General features: G+C 39.6%; 1 long non-coding RNA gene across 1 annotated transcript; it reads right to left on the bottom strand.

The window, feature by feature from the left end:
- Positions 1 to 6,997: 6,997 nt before the first annotated feature.
- On the bottom strand, positions 6,998 to 8,844 carry LOC149790138 (uncharacterized). The gene is made up of 2 exons (XR_016424023.1): positions 8,700 to 8,844; positions 6,998 to 7,293 (listed from the first exon to the last, which is right to left on the bottom strand). It is a non-coding gene; the product is annotated as an uncharacterized LOC149790138 (long non-coding RNA).
- Positions 8,845 to 21,078: the final 12,234 nt, after the last annotated feature.

The raw sequence follows: 21,078 nt of genomic DNA, 5'->3' as shown, positions 1-21,078 counted from the left end.
TGTACATATGTCAGAGGCACAGAAAAATATGAAGAAACTTGTTCCCGTTTAGGCCACCATTTTGACTCATATTTTGACCAAAACATGACATCACTCATTATTTACAGTAGCGTTACATTGATATATTTTCAAACCCTTAATTTCCATGACATTGATCACAAGTGAATATATCTGAGCTGTCTCAATACACATAAATCATAATCCAAAATATTCCAGAAAATAGCAACAAAAGAATTTGATACATGCTTTTTCAGTAAGAGTACTATCGATTCCCCATATTTAATTAATGAAATATTGTATAGACCGCTCCAGTGGTCTAAGTGTTTACAGCGTCCGCATCGGATGCCGGATGTCGCGGATTCGAACGCCGGCCAAGTCAATCCAAAGACTATTAAAAATGGTACATGCATCTACCTCGCATGGCGCTCAACATTAAGAGTTTAGTGTTAGGACTGTTCGGCATGGTGTTAGGATAATGTGACGGGGTGGGGCATCATGCTGCATGTCTGCGACATGATACCCCAGAGTTAGGCGTCACTATAAACTGCCACACTGCAGACATCGTAACGATATGACTAAAATTGTTAAAGCTACGTTAAAAATCCATTATCACACACAACCACATTTTTATATGCCTGTCATGTGGCACAGCATATTATAAGAGATGTGTTTCGATGTACATCCATCTGTCTGTGCACTAATTTCTGCACAATGACTCCAGTCACCGCCATTTACCATTACCAAATTTCGTAAATAACTTTTATACGAAGTAAAGCGGAACCCTATGGATTTTTTGTAGTTTGAGTGGTTTTGGTTAAGATCACAGACTCGGATAACAATACGGGTTTCTTCAAAATATGGCTTTTATTTGGAGTATGGAAGAAGCCTATGCTTTTGGAGATCATAAAGCCAAGGTCACTGACAGAAAATAAAATGTTTTTTTTTTCTTCTTCATATAATTACATTAGACTGCATCACATACCTAAAGTTGGTGATATGTAGAAGTCGACGTCAAATGATTTCTGGTCAAAAAGCCAGTGTCACTGACTAAAACAAATTTGAAAAACTGAGGTACGGCATATAACTAATCGATTTCAAGGTCATTGTGACCCGAAGAAAAATGGGATTAGCATAGTTACTTTCGTTAAAGAATAAGTTTCTTTGACCAAACATTGTGAATGGCTTGTACTTAAGACAACAAGGAACGCTATCAGTCGTTCCAAGTCCGATAATAAATACTTCGTTCTGGACAATAAATTTGGTTATAAACCACATACTTCGTCCAGCGGTCAAGGTCAGAACTAAGATACCCTACTAGTGATTACGTATATGTCTATTAAACGCGGAGCTGGCGTTTTAATGTGCCGTTCGCGGTACTAATGCTGGGGACTCCATTCCACCAATAACCTGAATCGTTATCCAGCATTGTAGTTTTGCACAAGGAACGCTCGATATAAATAGGAATATTTTATTTCAAACGAGAGCATAAGAACCATATTGTTGGAAATCTTTCAGGCGTATTGTTCGCCTTTTCTAAAGATAAATTTGATATTTTAAACAAAATCAAATCTTTTTAACACAGCGTGAAATTTGTCTATTGATCAATTGATGGAAGGTGTCAACGGCGGGATGGGTGGGTGGCAAAAATATGATAATTTGATTTCACGCGAAGAATTCAGCCAGTGTGCACTTTTTAACCCCAATTTTTTTTTCTCTCACATGAATAACGTTAAAGCGCTTGTTAGATTCGAAGAATAAAGTACTAGTCCGAAATGGACCATACGGGTGTAAATACCCAGCACATTGCAATTGTTTCTATTATTTACGATTCTAGGATGAATTCCAACGTCTGCCTATTGTACAGTTGTCAAGTCAATCATCAAAAGATGCGTAACTGTTTCAACATATTATTTTCTAAGCAGCACACATCAATATTGTCCCGTATGGGTGACTTATGAAAGGACAATACTGAAGAGCTATTCACTATAGAGTCAAGTGGCCTTTTTTCTTCAAAATTTAGTCAAGTGGAGCAAATAGCGACTCCTCCCATACCCCTCCCCTGATTGTATTTGTTAGTATAATGATACAAGACAGAACTATTTCTCTCTTGAAGACATTTACAGCAGGTAAAATAACATGTTGACGTATTTGACTGCGTGCTAAGGCTAGATGCTGAAAGGGACTAAATATTTCAACCTACATGGGTGGTCCTCGTGAAAACTACTTGCGCCACCCAAGCGCTGAATTATTCGTTGTTAAATATTATGTTGGAGTTTGAGTTGTGAGTTAACAGTGGGCGCGATCATATCTATAACATAAACGCATCAAACATTTTGGCCACTTGTGTAATTTTGTGCTGATTAATTTAAAATACCAAATAAGAAAGATGTCTTGGTCAAAATATAAAACCATTGACCAAAAAGGACAAATGTTTTCATTTGCTGAAGTGTGTATGCGAGTGTTAGAAATAAAGAGATGGTCTATAAACAATTTACGACACAGTGTCCGATTTTTCCACCATTTCAAAACCAGTTGCCTACTTAACGTAAAAATCAATAGATTATGAGAACGATATTTTTAAATGCACGAGTTATTATCTGAAATAGGGAATATGCACGTTTGCAGCCGGCATAGGGTATTTCAATGGAAATATGCGCATTTGCGCCGGCATAGAGTATTTTCAATGAACAGCATACAGTATAGAAATGAGCGATATGGAAAAAGAAGAAAACGACAAGTTAATACCAAATACGTGTAATTCATCGGATTTAACGATAACGTGGAAGGGAGGATCATGATGCCATAACATAATTTGTCTTAGACGATTATGTAACTCTTTGAGTTTCTTCAATATAAGTGTTTAAAAATTTAAAAGATTTCAAAGATTTGAATATTTAGGATATTTGATAGCTCAACCGATCCAAAGCATTATATTCCGAATCTTAAGATTCATTGGTCCGAAGGGTCTTTCGTACGAAGGTTCGTTTTTTCGACGGTGCATCAGTCGGAAGAAGGGGTTCAATATCCCATAGGGATCAGTGGTCCGAAAGTGCGTTAGTCGGAAGGTTAAATGTTTTGAAGGTTCAGTGGTCAGAGGGCACGTTACAAGTCCGAAGGTTCGTTGTTCCGAAAGAAGAGTTCAGTACTTCGAAAGTGCTTAAGATTCGAATGGAATGAAAGAAAGGTTATTGGTCCAAATGTTCGAAGCAATGATCCCGTTTTTGAATACCTTCGACCCAAAGACCTTTCAGATCGCTTGTTGTCAAGAAAATGTCGGACAACCTTCTGTGAACAAAGGTACAATATCTTGGAGGTAAGAGAAAGAAGAACAATACAGAATTTCGTGAAAGGTACAAAATTATGAAATTTTCTTCTTTCCCAAATTGGAAGCCAGTTTGTAAATCATGTTACTAGAATCACAACGGGTAAACCCAGCTGCAGTTCTCGCTTCAGGTTGGAGTATTTCGAGTTTTAATATGTCGGAGATAAAACAATCATCCCATATTATATCAGAATACACCAAGAAAGGGCGTACCAACTATATTCGCTTATACGCCATGTCAACTGCAAACAAAAACCATCTGACCAGCCGTAGCATAATGCGCCTGCAGATCATGGTATGCGTTGTTTGTTCTACTGATTACTCCCGAGAGCCTACATAGACCCGCATCTGCCGGCACATTATGATACGGCAGATCTGGATCTGTGCAGTTTGCAGTTGGACTCGTTTATAAGCGAGGATAAACGGTTCATAAGAGAAATACATTCTTCCTAATGATGTTATCCCGAGATTGTATTTGATAGATCTCAAAATATTTAGCCGTTTGGATGCATGTTAACAGATATTATCAGTATGTTTAGAGAAGGTACCAGAGTTACAGAAAGTCCAAACAGTCTCTTCTTTTACGTGTAACCTCATTTTGAAACCGAAGGTCGAGCAAAACTGGATCTAATTGTGTAGAAATGTGTAACATAGGCGTTTACATTGTTATAACCTACTACCTATGGTGGTCTATATTTTGACAGTGGACTATATTCTGCGTAACTTGTACCAGATGAGTAAACCAGTGAAGTATCATCGGCAAAAAGTCATGTGAGTCACACTTATAAAATTATCCTCAATGTCATTTATATAGACAAAGAATAATAATGGACCTAAAATGGATTCTTGAGGGGCTCCCGAAAACACAAGAGTATGAAATGATGCAGAAGTATTAACAAATACTTGTTGAAGATGGCCAGAGGATAATTTCTAAGTCAATTAATCAGTGAGACATTGTTCCCTATCTTTTCAATTTATAAAGTAAATCTTTATGGCTTATGACAGACGTGATGAACAGCCATCCAAGCATCACACTATTACAAAGACATCGCAATACTTCACATACATCACAGTACTACACAGACATAACAGTACTACACCTAATCACAGTATTACACAGATATCACAGATATCACAGAACTACGCAGGCATCACAATATTACGCAGACATCACAGTACTACACAGACATTACAGTACTACACACACGTCACAGTAGTACACATACATCACAGTACTTCATATACATCACGTTACTACAGATATCACAGTACTACACACACCACAGTACTACAAAGACATCATAGTACTATACACATATAAATACTACACAGACATCACATTACTACACATATATCACAGTACTACACGCACATCACAATACTACACGCACATCACAGTACTACACACACATCACAGTACTACACACATCAAAGTACTACACACAAATCATTGTACTACACACACACACATCACAGTACTACAAAGACATCACAGCACTACACATACACAGTACTACAAACACATCACGGTACTACACGTACATCGCTGTACTACGCACACATCACAGGATTACAAGTACATCAGTATTAAACACGCATTACAGTACTACACACACCACAGTACTACAAAGACATCACAGTACTACACACAAATCAGTGCTACACACAAATCACAGTACTAGAAAGACATCACAGTATTACACAGACATTACAGTACTACACACACATCACAATAATACACACACGCGCGCACACACATTACTGTACTACACATCCTCTCGTTTGTGTAAGGCATTGCAAAATAATATGCTATATACTGTTAAATCAAATGTGGTTTTTTTGAATAAAGAAACCAGACTGATGTTTACAAAAATGAGATTATTTGGCTTGTAATGGTTGTAAATAAATTTAAATATTACTCCATTTTCTTTTACCGACACAGCTTAAGGAAACTTTTAACATTCGAATACTGACCTTATCAGGACCACAAACCCGTCGTTTGGGTATATTTTTAGTAATATCTAATATATCTTGCTTTATAATCTTTTATTTCTTATTCTTTCTTCTGATACTTTTTCCTTTGGCATTTAACAAATTTCACTCAGTTTAACGTTCGTATAACCCACTTTTCTTCAAAACCAGCAAATATCTTTACTATTGTTATTGTTCCATCGTCTGTTGTGTACTCGAGTTGTATAATTATTTATTATATATATATATATATATATATATATATATATATATATATATATATATATATATATATATATATATATATATATATATATATATATATATATATATATACTGTAGTGTGTGTGTGTGTGTGTGTAGTATTGTGATGTCTGTGTAATACTGTGATGTCTTTATTACCAGTAATGCATCAAGGTAATAAGCTTATGTCACTTTCTTTGGTTATCGTTTCTAACGTTACCAGTTGACAGTTTTGTAATTGAACACTGACGAATACCCAACAATTTACTGCCTTAAACATGTCAATGTTTGACATCTTTAGACATTATCCCTCTAATCCTAGTCTGGTGCCTTTCCCACCAATCGCAGACTGGTATGTATGTATGTATGTATGTATACACACACAGACGCACACAGATACGAAACAGATACGAAAGTACTATCTCTGGATCCTACAGGAGGATACGTTATAACATTAAGAGAATTTGTAAAGACGAATAAATAATATTATTTTAATAACGAAAATACGAATAAATTTTAGTATTATACAAATTAGAGAATTTATATGTATAGCATTTTAATAATGAGTTATCACGTGCAGTGGTTCTCATTTGTGTGGGGATAGATGCGGTCATTTTCCCCCGCTCTTAACAAGTATGCATCTTTGATTAAAACAAACAAGATTAATATAAATAGATAATAAGATATATAAGTAGTGTCCTTGAACTCTCTGAAAGACCTTTGAGATTGTTAGACATTGTTGACCCTTAAATGGCAACAATGGCAAGGTTATTCGTGTGTTGAAATTACAATAAAAGCCAGATCCTTTAGGGAAGTTCTGTATACATCTTAAACAGTTCACAAAGAAATTGAGTTATTGAGAAAAAATGGTATTTTATTATTTGGACTAATCAGTAAAACAAGTAGCATATAACATAGAACGTGACCTACCGGCAGATCTAATTCTATGTTGTTTGCAGTTGGACTGAGCCGACTTCTAAGCGAGAATAAACGGTAAGCTCTGCAAATTTTAGTTAATCTCTCATGTTTTAAAATTACAATGTCGCTCAATTAAACTTTCATTTGTAAACTTAACTGCAAGAATTTCTCGTGCTCTCCAAATGCGGCTTCAAATGTCGTGTCCTTCTGTGTTACAAGCATATTATTACAGGTCCCGATTTGGATAATTTTGGCGGGCACCCAGGATTTACGCACAGGGCCCCCATGTGAGCATGTCATTTGGAAATAATCTTTTAAACAAGTTTTATATGATATTGAACTTTCTTCCATCGATTTAAAATTACATTCTCTCAATCGACGCATTTTTTATAACTTACTAACGCGCGGGGCCCCTGTAAGCGCGGGGCTTGAAATTGGCACAAGACCGGCCCTGCCAGTATGTGTCTCGAATGACGTGACTTTTAAAAAATTGTGGAGTGATTAACAGAGCTGAAAGCACACCAGACAAAAGAAAAGCAGGTGTAAGATCAAATTAACAAATTTATATACTATCTCAGTAGGTCATCAAATCAATTATCGCTAGTAATGCATCAATGTACTATGCCTATGTCACTTTCTTTGATTATCGTTTCTAACGTTACCAGTTGACAGTTTTGTAATTGAACACTGACGAATACCCAACAATTTACTACCTTAAACATGTCAATGTTTGGCATCTTTAGACATTATCCCGCTTATCCTAGACTGGTGCCTCGTCTTTCCCACCAATCCCAGACTGGTATCCGCCATCACTTTGTATGAGATATATCGTACTCTTCCTGAAAAATGTAAACGACAAAAAGAGACGTTGGAACATGTAAGCTATTTAATAATGGACTCCTTATTGCGACAGTTAAATTTTGTTCTTCATTTCTATTTATAAGTTTACTGATACAATTGTTGTTTTCTTTTCATTATGATTTTGTTTTAAAAAAACATCTGCAATATCAAATATTGCAATTAATGACATATATATTTACAAGTATGGAACGATTCACACATCCCAACCCTCACCCACCCCACCCCCGCCATTTCCACCAATATTATGATCACTGCATAATTATGGTTTCAATAAAAAAAATTCCAACTGTGACCCTATATTCGAAGGATTTCGTCCTTTTAACGTTTATCTTTTTCTTTTTTTTTTTTGAATGCCTTTTTATTATTTTAGGGAATTTTCATCTTTTCACCTTTAGTCTTTTAATCTATATTATATAGCTATTATTGTGTTGATGTTCCGTTAAATGCTATACACATAAATACATAATACAACAATGTAGTTTTAAATGGTTACTTACAATGCAGTACAGTGGTGAGAAAAATTGACACACATACAGACAGACAGGCTACAATTCATTTTTAGGTGGTTACTACGATATACGCAAAAAGTACAGTAGTGAGACAATGATTACGGAAACAGACAGACAGACTACAACGCATTTTTACATGTTACGTGTTATGGGTGCAAAAAGGACAGAGACGAAGAAAATGACTGACGCTCCAACTATCATAATTTGGTCACAAAGTTCACACTTAGACGTGACTTTACATATGGTTTGATACTTCACAGATCGATTAGGCTAATTGATTTTACAGTTGGTTTGATATTTCACTGATTGATAACACTTACAGATTTTAAAGATGGATTGATGCTGTACTCATCGATAAGGTTGATATATTTTGCAAATGGTTTGATACTTCACTTATTCGTAAGGTTGAAAGATTATGTTACATATGGTTTGATATTTCAGTGATTGATGAGGATAATATATTTTAAAGATGGATTGATTCTTTACTGATAGATAAGACTGATAGATTTTACATCTGGTTTGATACTTCGCATATATATTAGGCTGATAGATTTTACGAAACGGATGGATACTTCACATATCGATTAGGTTGATAGATTCTACAGACGGATGGATACTTCACAGATCGATCAGGCTTATGAATTTTACAGACTGTTTGATTCTTCAATGATCGATAAAGCTGATAGATTTTAAAGATGACTGATACTTGACTGCTTGTTAAGGCTGATAGATTTTATGGATGGTTCTTTACTTCACAGATCGATAAGGCTGACAGACTTTAAAAATGATTGATCTTTCTAACATGGGTGAAAAAGGCAAAGTGAACAGCAAAGACATTATGACACGACCAATAAATACAAAAGTGTACATTATACCTGTTATGGGTTTTAACGGCTCGTTTAACACATTACTGGCTCAGTGCATTTTCAGGGACACAGCGAGGCATCCGACATGATCTGGCCTTGGACTATTGGATCACGAGTCCGACGCTCTGCCAACTGATCTACCGCTGTTTCCAGAACTAAAGGAAGAACGACGAGGTATACAAGAGCAACGAGATTAACACCATGAAGAAAAAGACAAGAATCAACAACAAAAGAACATGTTATGATAATTAAGTCATTAAACATTATTAAAATACTACTACTACTACTACTACTACTACTAATTATAATAATAATAATAATAATAATAATAATAATAATAATAATAATTATTATTATTATTATTATTATTATTATTATTATTAAAAAGAAGAAGAAGAAGAAGTAGCACTAATATTATTGTTCTTGATGTCTACGTTGCATTTAAGCTAGGTGCTAATTTACAATTCAGTAGCAGACTTTTCACATAACAAGAGATGTAGATCTAGAAATTGGGGGCCCCGAGTGGCCGAGTGGTCTAAAGCGCTCTCCGTTACGGATCACTGCCATCTCACCTCTGTCTGCGTGGGTTCGAGTCTCGGATTCGGCTAATGTGGGTATGTGACAAAGCTTCCCAGTAGCTTCTCGTGGGTCGGTGGTTCTTTCCGGGGTTTTCCCGGGTTCTTCCTCCACCATTAATACTGGCCACCATGTATAGCCTATCGTGTGCTGAAAAATGGCGTTAAACCCACAACAACAACAACAACAGCAACAACAAGATCTAGAAATTATTACAACAAGGATGGTCAATTCCAAAGTATTTTTCCATTTTCTCTATTGTGGCTAACAACAAGCTGGCGCTTTGGAAGAATATTGCTGACAACAACAAAAAATAAAGATTTAAGCGATTAGCCAAGAAATAACGTGACAATATAGTCTCATGTACGTTTGATATAAGTAGCAGTCGTGTACATGTAGTTTGTCTAGACACTATATGGATCAGGTACAAAGCCGTAATGGTGCCAAACACATTATAATGGCTATAATTATAGTAGTACTATATAATTTATTAGAGATACGTCTAGATTCGTGTACAAAATGAATGAAAGGAAACCCTGCACACAAGGACACTGGCGGAGAGAAAATGTCCCTACAGATGGCGTTATTGTAAAGTGGTAACTTCTCCAGAGTGAATAATAATTATATCTACAGCCTCGCCAAAGGAGAAGATGGGATCCTAATTAACGTGGTCATGTGAATCTTCAATCGGAACTTTCCCTGGATGGCAGGATTACATAACGCACAATGCGCACAAAAGATATTATTGCTTACATTTATTAAAAGCAGTTAAACGGAATAAAATATTGCCAACACGTTCTTATTTAACATCATGATATTAAAAAATGCGAAAATTTGGGCATTTAAAGAAAAAAAAACTATTTGTTTACCTGAACTCATCGCTGCCCTTCACGATTCCATACTTTTTGTCATTCAAAGAGGTAGTAACGCAACATCATCTAGGCCCTTTATATTATGCAAGAGCTTGCGATAAATGTATTAATAAATTGGTGCTTAGCAACATAGTAACACGAATTAGTTGGTGCCAAGGCAACGAGTGCAAAGTACCTCTCAAGGGAGACAACCCTGCAGCCAATATGATTGGTCTGGATAGGATTCAAACATGAACACACTAATTGTGATTGTGGCACAAAAGCACCGCGGAATTATATGGTTAAGAAGAACGTCAGAGCAAGAAATGTCTGCCTCTTGGGGGTCTCTAGAACTTAATAAAATTTCAGACATACAGTGGACAAAGGGAGAAGACAAATAAATTACGGTTGATGAGCCAAAAGAGAGAGAGAGAGAGAGAGAGAGAGAGAGAGAGAGAGATTGGAATGATCAGCTGGCACAACTAGTAATGTGAAGTCTACTTGCTATACATGCAAGATAAACCTTGTCTTCCCTTCTGAATTCTTTGATCGCTCAGTCTCATTCACTCCAATTTTGTGTATCCGTATTTATCACTCTTGATCAATCGTTTGATGTCGCAAGTGATTTCAAAAGATAAGCAGCAGGATAAAGTCAAGTATTTGTGGATGAATACAAAACATTTCCAAACAGAATAGGAAATGGGGGCTAGTCTCGACCTGACAAAGATTTCCACATATTTCTAAGTGAGGTGGACTCGTAATCCAACAAGACAGGGAGCACACAGCGATTAACAAGCCTTAACACATTAACCCCTGGAGGTTTTGTCGTTTTCGTCTGAAATTCGAGTAGGAAACACATTTTGGAAGCTATTTCTGAATACATCATAAAACACCAACTTTCAGGTGATCTTCCAATAACATACTGCCTAGTTGTGTCAGAAACATCGTTTTTCATTGGCTATTTGGCTCGCGCATAAGCAGAGTGGTTAAAGTTGGAGTTCCGTTTTTTTTTTTCTTTCTTAACGGACCCATTATTTTCGTATCGAGACCACTCTTTATTTCAAATGCCCATCTTATCCAACTTTTTGCCAAGGATCATCAGTCTGTTTGCAGTTCATAGCGGTCTGCCTTAGAGCTGAGACCCAAAAGTCTAAAATCCGGACACAAAATCGGATTTCGACCACGGGCGAATTTTGGGCAGAAAATAATCGGGTCCAATAAATGAGGTTTTTCCCTCTTTATTTTATAGTGCAACTAGAAATTCCAGATATGATTGTAGAGCTACATCTGTCTAACTTTCTATAATACCACCCGCTTTAGTGTATCATACATGACCTTGACGCTACAGAGCTCGGCAGTAGATTGCTATCTCCTGCCACGTAAACTCGTCACCAGGGGTCAATACAAGATAAAAGCTGGTATTTGAATTTCGTCAAACGCACCTTAATACAAGCAATAATCTGGTATCTGAGTCTCGTCAAACACACCTTAATACAAGACAAAAGCTGGTATTTGAGTCTCGTCAAACACCTTCATACAAGCAATAATCTGGTATTTGAATCTCGTCAAGCACACCTAAATACAAGCAATAATCTGGTATTTGAGTTTCGTCAGTAGTGAATGGGGTCACCCTACGTAGAATGGGAATTAGCATTAAAAACCACCCTGGGTCACTCTACGTACAATGGAAATTTAACATGGCGAAAAATCGTGGGTCACTCTACGTACAAGGGGAATTTAACATGGGGGAATAGAGTTTGGGCTTGTCTAGGGACAAGGGGAATTGAATATGGGATTTTTTTTTTTTTTAAATTTTTTTTTTTAAATTTAAATTTAAATTTAAATTTAAAAAAGGGGTAGGCAATTGAAAAGTCATTCTCTTTTCGAGAAATATGCGTGGCCCTGAAAAGGGCCTTTGGGTTTATGTTAATGTATCCATTAACATAAAGGGCACCGCATTGGTCTTCTTCTTGTCCTTAGGCTGCGTCTCACTGTTGGCCCGTAAATCAGCACTCTTTTGAGGCATCCTTGTCTTTCTACGTAGATCCTACGTATCCACAGACTGGTGTTTGTCTTGTGGACAACGGTCCACTTGGACCGGACATACATGAGCATGTCCGTCCTGAACATCATGGAAGACACAAGGGTGGATGATTCGACTGTGGTCCACATCTTGAAGCGACGAGAACAGGTGAATCAATGCAGTGAACTGCACTCATTTATAGGAAGAGGAAGGATTGAAACGGATTGAGTTCATTCACCAATCCGAACACGCGTTACAAAATTCAGTCAGCCCGCATCCAATCAGAAGAGAGTAGTCTGTGACGTCAGTTGGTCTATATAGATTCGCTAGCGCTTGTGTGCAGTCAATCTATGCGACAGTGATTCAACATGACGGAAATTCAGAAAACGATCCATTGGGGTGCACCAACAGGGGAGACTGCCCAAGGGAACCCGGACTTACTTTCAGAAGAGGTGAATTGGGATTTTGTGGATTTTCTTACCTCGCAAGAATTTGTTCCGGAACCTTCGTTACCTTCTTCATTACCGCAAGTGGAGAATTTTAGACAGAGACAGAAAGAAGAATTGGAGAAATTTATACAACGACAAAAGGAAGCGGAACAAGCTTTTCTCCTACAGCAACAGCAGCAAGAAGAAGAGGTAAGAAAAAAATAACAGCAAGAAGAAGTAGCAGCAAAGAAACAAGAGGGTGAAAATCAAACGGTCACGGTACTGTTGGACATTTTAGCGGAGTTAAGGAGTCTGAAACAAATGTATCAGACTTCTTTATTACGACCGAAGAGAATACGACCTTCCCGAGCTAAACACGTCAACCCTGTGACTAAACCTACCGTACCACCCTTAGTGATTTCAACCCAATCATCATCATCAACGTTACGCAGTCCAGAAGTAGGCCTTGGCCGTGGCAAAGGCTTAAGGCAGTTAAAGTTGATTGCTTAAACTCACCCCTGCACCAAAATAAAAAGGCCCTTTTCAGGGTCACCCACATTTCTCGAAAAGAGATAGCCTTTCAATTTGCCAATAACTCAGAAAAAAAACCAACCCATTTTACCCCCTATAGTACGTTTCTTTGTATGTGTGCGTGAGTGTAGCTTCTTATTTTAAAATCAAAACTCAAAGACACTTACCTTATATCATTAATTTATTCTTTTATCCATTGTTACAATCCAATTCACAATTCACAACACAACACTTTAATAAAAAGTTCATTGACTTCTTCTGTCTCTTTGTTTAGTCTCTCTGTTTTTTAAATTTTTTCACCGTCACACTCTTTTCCTCTTCTTCCTCCTCACTTTCATCCCTTCTTTTCTTCTCCTGTTTCTTTTTCTTCACCTGTCTGCTTTCTTCCTCTGAAAAATCCCTCTCTTCTTCCGAAGAATCCCTCTCTTCTTCTGAAGAATCCTTCTTTTCTTCTGACTCCTCTTGTTTCTTTTTTGGGCAATCTGGAGACCAATGTCCTTTTTCTTTACAATAATAACAGGTATCTTGACTTTTGTCTTTTTTAGCCCCTGTTTTTTTTCTTTTTTGACGGTCTGGACACTCTGAAGACCAATGCCCTTTCTTCTGACAGATATAGCAAGTATCTTGACTTTTATCTCGAAAGGAAGGAGAGTAGTCCGTAGGCTGGTCTGAAGAGAATTTTCTAATGACCCCTCGCAAAGCTCTGACGAAACGTTCGATTTGGTTAGTCTCTTCCATCGTTGTGCTCGGCTTGAGAGTGAAATGAATAGTGAAAGGACAAGACACACACCCTTTTATATACACTGGTCTGCCATGACTATAAATTAGTCTATGGTGTTTGAACTTGAGTCATTTGACGTTTTGCACTCAAGATGAAACGATCATATTCATTCGAGAAGAAAGAAGAAGAAGAAAGTAAGAGGCAGAAACGTGATCTATCGCCTCGTACCAGGGCTGAAATCTTGGCACAAATTCATGCCAGTGATTTTGAAGAGGACATGAGTGAACCAGAATTTGAAACCTCTAAATCAAGTTCGCCACCCTTAGTCAACCCTGAAAAATACTATTCCATTCGAGAGACGGAAAAGCGCTCCTCTAGAAAATTTAGAACCACGGCTAACAAATACACGGTGAAGTTTAAAGATTTCAAGGCTGAAGTACCGTTAGAGAAAGCAGAAGTGTTCATCACTGGGGTGTGGGATTCTTTGCTCACCGCACTCAAGCGACAATGTCAACCCAAAGAAGACGATCGCTTGAGACTTTCCATACAACATGACGGTTTGAAATCCCCTGTTTGGATCGAGTTTAGCACCCCTGCAGAATTGACCGCTTCCAAAGTCATGGACAAGATTCAACACGTGCAACAATCTAATGACCAGTTTGACATCACCGATGGAAAAGCCACACTGGACATGACCCACGTCTCTCCTCCTCAAGGGACTGGACGCAAAAAGATCTTATTGGTGGACGACCTTCGCAACACCAAAACAAGTCTCGTCCAAATTAACAACCCTCAAGACCAGATGTGTTTAGCCCGTGCCATCGTGGTGGGACGAACCTATGCCAACAAGAACGATACGGTAGAATGGAAAAGAACCTGGAACACTATTCAACGTTCCTATCGAGCCAAACAACGAAACGAAGCAGAACTCCTGTTGCAACAAGCTGGCCTGTCCAAAGACACACCCTGTGGCATTCCTGAAATGCAAAAATTGCAAGATGCCCTAGCTCCACGCTACACCTTGAAAGTGCACCCTCAAGAAGTGCGTGGGCCTCTATTGTTTCGAGGCCAAGACTTTAAGGACGGAAAATACATTCACCTTTATCATCACGATGAACATTTCGATACCATTACCAGTATCACTGCATTCCTGGGATATGTTTATTATTGTGAGAAATGTGATTATGGTTATAATAATCGAGAGCAACACAAGCATTGTGGAATGAAATGCCCAGGATGTTTGGCCTCTCCACCCTGTCTGAGCGAAGAACCAGTGCCTTGTTCAACTTATTTGCGCACGTTTGTCAGTCCTACCTGTTACCAACAACATTTGAAAACACAAGGTTCACAGCAGAAATGTGCTTGTCGACTGCTGAGAATGTGCCCTACCTGTGGACAAGGCCTACGTGCCCATAGTACCAAGGCACACGTATGTTCAGGAAAGAAAAAATGTCACATTTGTCACCACATCGTGGACTTGGAACACCAATGCTACGTGCAAAAATACCACCCCCCACCAGAGAAAGAGGACGGTCACAAGAAGAAAGGCAATTTCATTTTTTTTCGATATCGAATGCATGCAAGAGACCGGCATTCACATTCCTAATTTCTGCGTGGCTCATCGAGCGTGCGAGAAGTGCATTCAAGAACCTATCTTTAGTCATTGCCCTCACTGCAGCAAGATTCCTGGAGGGCGTGAAAAAATCTTTCGGGGACCGAACACGTTAGCTGATTTTGCCCAATGGGTCTTAGACCCCATCGACAAGACGTGGAGCCAAGAGGACATCGAACGTTACGAAGATTGTCATCGTCATGCCACGGTGATGGCTCACAATTTCTCCGGATACGATGGACAGTTTCTTTTGAGGTACTATACGGAACAAGGCACCGAGCGTCCTAAAGTGACTTTGAACGGAGCCAAAATCATTTTCATGCAAGTGGGACAAGTACAGTTTAAAGATTCGATGAGTTACTTGGCCATGCCTTTGAGCCGAATGCCTTAAACGTTTGGAATGACAGAAATGGCTAAAGGGTACTTTCCACACTTTTTCAATACGGAAGCCTATCAACACGCCGTTCTACCCCATTTACCTGAGGCTCACTATTACGACCCCGACAACATGCGTACCGAACAACGAGAAGCTTTCTACGCTTGGTACCAGGCTCACGCCTCGGACCCTTTCGACTTTCAGGAAGAAATGCTAAAGTATTGTCGTTCCGACGTGGACATTTTACGGCGTTGCTGTGGAAAATTTCGAGAACTGTTCATGGAACACGGAGGGGTCGATCCTTTGAAAGAAGCTTGCACCATTGCCAAAGCGTGTTCCTTAGTGTATCGACAACGATTCATGCCTGAAAACACCGTGGCTGTCATCAGCCCTCAAACGACCCACTTTGTCAAACGTCAATACTCGGTCAAAGCCCTACGTTGGTTACATTACTTGTGCGACAAGGAAGACAAGTGGATTCAGCATGCCCGCAACGGAGGGGGCGAAAAGACCATCGGAACGTATTCGGTCGATGGCTGGGACTTAGAAAACCCCAAGATCGTGTACGAGTTTAACGGTTGCTTATTTCACGGATGCCCCGTCTGTTACCCTGACCGTGGCACTAAAAATCAGTTTTTACAACGAACCATGGAAGACTTGTACCAGGACACATGTCAGCGACGCCTAAAGTTAGAACAGCAAGGATACCAAGTGGTGGAAATGTGGGAACACGAGTACGATCACCGTATGAAAACCGATCCCGAGTTTAAACGCCTCGTGGAAAGTTACCAGTTCATGGACCCGCTGAACCCGAGGGATAGTTTGTACGGAGGAAGGACCAATGCCACCTGTTTGTTGTACCAAGCCGACGAAGAGAAAGGAGAAGAAATCAAATACTTGGACGTGTGTTCGCTGTATCCCTACGTGTGCAAATATTGGCGCTTTCCTGTAGGGCACCCGCAGTTGCTGAGGGAACACATCGACCTGAAAAACATTCGACAATACGAAGGCTTGATCAAGTGTAAAGTTTTGCCTCCCACGAACCTATACCATCCCGTCTTACCTCACCATTGTCAAGGCAAACTCATGTTTCCATTGTGCCATACTTGTGCCGAAACGTGCAACCAAGACCAACCTTGTCAGCACACCCAGGAAGAACGCGCCTTGACGGGAACCTGGGTCAGCGTAGAATTGTTCAAAGCTCTGGACATGGGATACCAACTGTTAGAAGTGTACGAAATTTGCCACTTTCCCAAGACACAACAATGCCACAAGGGTGACCCCACGCAGAAAGGCATTTTCCCCGACTACGTGGATGCCTTTTTGAAACTGAAACAAGAAGCCAGCGGCTATCCTTCCTGGTGTCACACTCCCGAAGACCAAATACAATTCAAAGAGAAATACTATGAACAAGAAGGCATCTCTTTAGACCACATCGAGAAAAACGAAGGCAGGCGATCGTTTGCCAAAGTGATGTTAAATTGCTTGTGGGGTAAAATGGCACAACGACCGTGTTTACCCAAGACGCAATATTTGACAGAACCTTCCCGCTACTTCCAGATGATTCACGACAAAACCAAATACATGAAACACGTGGACGTCGTTCGAGAGAATTTGATCTTGGTCAATTACGAAGAAGATCTGGACTTTGTACAAGACGACCCTTTTGGAAATGTCATCATTGCGACTTACGTGACAGCTCATGCTCGCTTAAAATTGTACGAAGCTTTAGAACTGTTAGGAGAACGCGTCCTGTACTTTGACACGGACAGTTGCATTTACATCCATCACCCGAGTCAACAGCACCCTAACATCGAAGGAGACCGTTTAGGAGCCTGGACAGACGAGCATCCCGACGACAAGATTCTAAGTTTCGTCAGTGGCGGTCCCAAAAATTACGGCTACGAATACCGGGACAAACAAGGAGAAGTGCACACGACGTGCAAAGTGAAAGGACTGACTCCTAATTATCGTACCAGTCGAGTGGTCAACTTTGGGGTATTGAAAGAAGCCTTGCAATGGAAACTTTAAAGTGACCACCTATCAACCGAACAAGATTGTACGTTTACCCACTCACCACATCGTCAGTCGGCCCTTGGAAAAAGTCTATCAAATCGTGTACCAGAAGCGAGTGCGACCTCCCAATCATTTCACCTTACCGTATGGACACGTTGGTATAAAACATTGGTTGTAAGAGGATAGTCACCTGCTAGAAGGATGACTTCGCCACAGCAAGAATCGAGTGAGAAACCCGATGAGAACTCAACCCTACCATTTTCCAGTCTTCTTACCTGACTATTGTGATTGTGCCCGTCGATTGGACACGTTTCAGAAATGGCCTACGGATAGGGAAGGATTATCTTCTTCGCATGTTTTAGCTAGAACAGGATTTGTCAACTTGGGACCTGAGTCAGGATTGGGATACGAGGTACAGTGTTTCGCTTGCGGACTGAAGTTACGAATGGATCTATGTATCTATAAAGATTCAGCTATTCTGGAACATACTCGATGGTCTCCGCACTGCCCTTACCTTTCTATGGCCTTTCCACCCATCACACTACGGCACAATGTTGACGGTACCTTAGAGACGGTACCTTCCAAAACAGGACATAGAAAACGTAAAAAAGGAAAGATGTACAAGCTGGAGACTGCATTGCGACTAGTATAAAAAGGGGGCTATGGTCAAGATCGATAGTTCATTGTGACTACCAAGACTGAGCGAACAAGATGAATACTTTCAGAGAAACACAGAACAAGTTGTTTAGAAAGGCACAATTCAAGTGTGAGGCTTCTGAAGTGGAATGCGATTGTGAGCCTTGCGATGGGTACGATGCTGTACGTTGTGACCTTAGCGATGCAGTAAAGCATCATGGGAACTTTGTTCTCACGGCCCCATCATTTAAAGTGATGCTGTGCGTGTCAAACCTGAGGGATGCGAAAGTGATGCCGCTCGTCCTCTTGGACATTTTACTGGGTTTCGTTTTAAAGGGGAATGTTCACCTTCACGTCTACCCCCCTACGGATGTCATCCAGCCCTGAGCAAACTCCTGTTCATGTCACCCAACCCTCATCGAAACGAACCTGTGAAAGACGAATATTCGTTTCCTGTGCGTTTGTCGGAATACTGCGACTTTGAAAATCGTCTTCAATCGTTCAAAGGAAAATGGCCTAAGTATCTGGGAGGACCGACCCCCGAAGAATTAGCCAGAGCCGGATTTTTCTACTTGGGCGAAGGAGATAAAGTTAAGTGCTTCAGTTGCGGTGTGTCACTTCACCACTGGGAACCGCAAGATTCGGCCTACGTAGAACATGCTCGATGGTCACCGAATTGTCATTACTTACCTTTAGTGGGACCGAGACATTGAAGTAACTTACCATAATCTGTTCATGGATACTTTACACGAGAACATTCGTGCTTTGCCTGTGGAGTTGAGAGAACGCATTTACCGAGAGCTGGTGAAAATACAAGTGAAACGTAAAGAACAATTGCATCCGTTACGTCACCGGTGTTTGAACCACTGGTACCTTCAGGCTATACAAGGACTGATTGAGTTGAAAGTGTTCCATTGGACAGATATTGATCAACGACCCCCTGGTTTTAAAAAGGAATGGTTTGGTATGGACGATTCTATCTACTACATTGTAAATGTACTGCATCGAATTCCAGAGGAAGAGTTAACGAATTACCAACATCTTGTACGCAATGTCGACTTGGTGAAAGAAGAAACTTCTGAACGAATTGTAACGTGTAAATTAGTAACTAAACGATTTAGATTCGACAATGAATTGAAACCATGTTTGTGCAAACAGTACATGTCTTGTGTCAGACCAAAGAGGATTTAGTATGACCTATTCATGGATACTTTACAAGAGAACATTCGTGCTTTGCCTGTGGAGTTGAGAGAACGCATTTACCGAGAACTGATCAAAATACAAGTGAAACGCAAACGCAAAGTTATTCAACCCTTTTTAAATTAAGCTCTGTTCCAAAGTACAAGAAGACTGATTATGAGTGGATATTACATTAGGCACAAAGTTAAACGAGGCTATTGGCCACCACCCAACGATTCCAAAAACAGTGTATATACTTATGGATACTTTACAAGAGAACATTTTCGGCTTGCCTGAGGAGTTGAGAGAAAGGATTTACCGAGAGCTGGTGAAAATACAAGTCAAACGTAAAGAACAATTGCATCCGTTACGTCACCAGATCTTTAACCACTGGTACCTGAATGGTATAAGAAAACTGATTCGTCAGAAATTGTTTCAGTGGTCAGACATTGTTCAAAACTTTGAGGTCCCCAATGATGTACATGTTCATAATTTTGGTTACTTCGACATTCACTTACTGCAACGTATTGAGGAAGACGAGTTAAAGGATTACCAACATTTGTTACGTGGAATCTGCTTAGCGGAAGACGAAACTTCTAAACGAACTCTGACGTTTCGGTTACAGTATGTAACATTTAAATTCCCTACTGGAGAACGAAGATCTTTGGCTAGAAAGTACGTGTATTGCATCCGAAAAAAAGAGAATATAAAAACAGGCTGCCATGCCACGACTTATGTCACATGTCATTGAACAGATTCCGTGGAAGGAACTCAATGACCATATTCAAACCGTGGATCATTACCATCGATTATTACAAGAACTGTATCCATTCAATTTGGGTCGACAAGTGGTGTGTGTCTTAGTGACTTGTTTTCTGGGATTTCGTTTACCAGCCGATTCTTTGTGGACTCTTTACGATCAGTACTTACCACCTCAATGGCCTTAAATGGTCACGAAAACTCCTTTTGCTCAAAGCCTTGCGTTTTCATCTGGATACTTCTCGACCTCTACGGGAAAAAAAGATTCGTCAACTTTTAGCTACCCAAGACGTGTATGACGATGTGTGTGTAGCTTGTGACTTACATCCCCATTGGACAGATGTCCGTGCCTGGAAAGAATGGGATTTTGAGGCTTGTTAGTTGCCAGAAGAACCCGTCACTCAGGACGGGACTGTCGTGGACAGGCCTGAAAGACCCTTTCGGGAGGACACTTGTGTGACCTTACCCCCTACTATAGAACTGGTTAAAACATTACCCAAAACATGTTGTACAGACACTTGTTTTTATTCCACGTTAATGGTTATCATGTGCCTTTTATCCTTGTACTTAAGCCTTTGGCTTTTATGTATTTTTGTCTTTCGTATTCATGTTTGAAAAAAAAACATTCAATAAACGTGTTCTGAAAAAGTATATAAACTCTTGTCTTGTTTGTTTTCGTG

Source organism: Sinohyriopsis cumingii, chromosome 10 (genome assembly GCF_028554795.1).
Source record: "Sinohyriopsis cumingii isolate HCF-2022 chromosome 10, ASM2855479v2, whole genome shotgun sequence".
Lineage (NCBI taxonomy): Eukaryota > Metazoa > Mollusca > Bivalvia > Unionida > Unionidae > Sinohyriopsis > Sinohyriopsis cumingii.
Note: the sequence above shows the minus strand (reverse complement) of the source record. Positions and strands in the feature narration are given on the sequence as shown.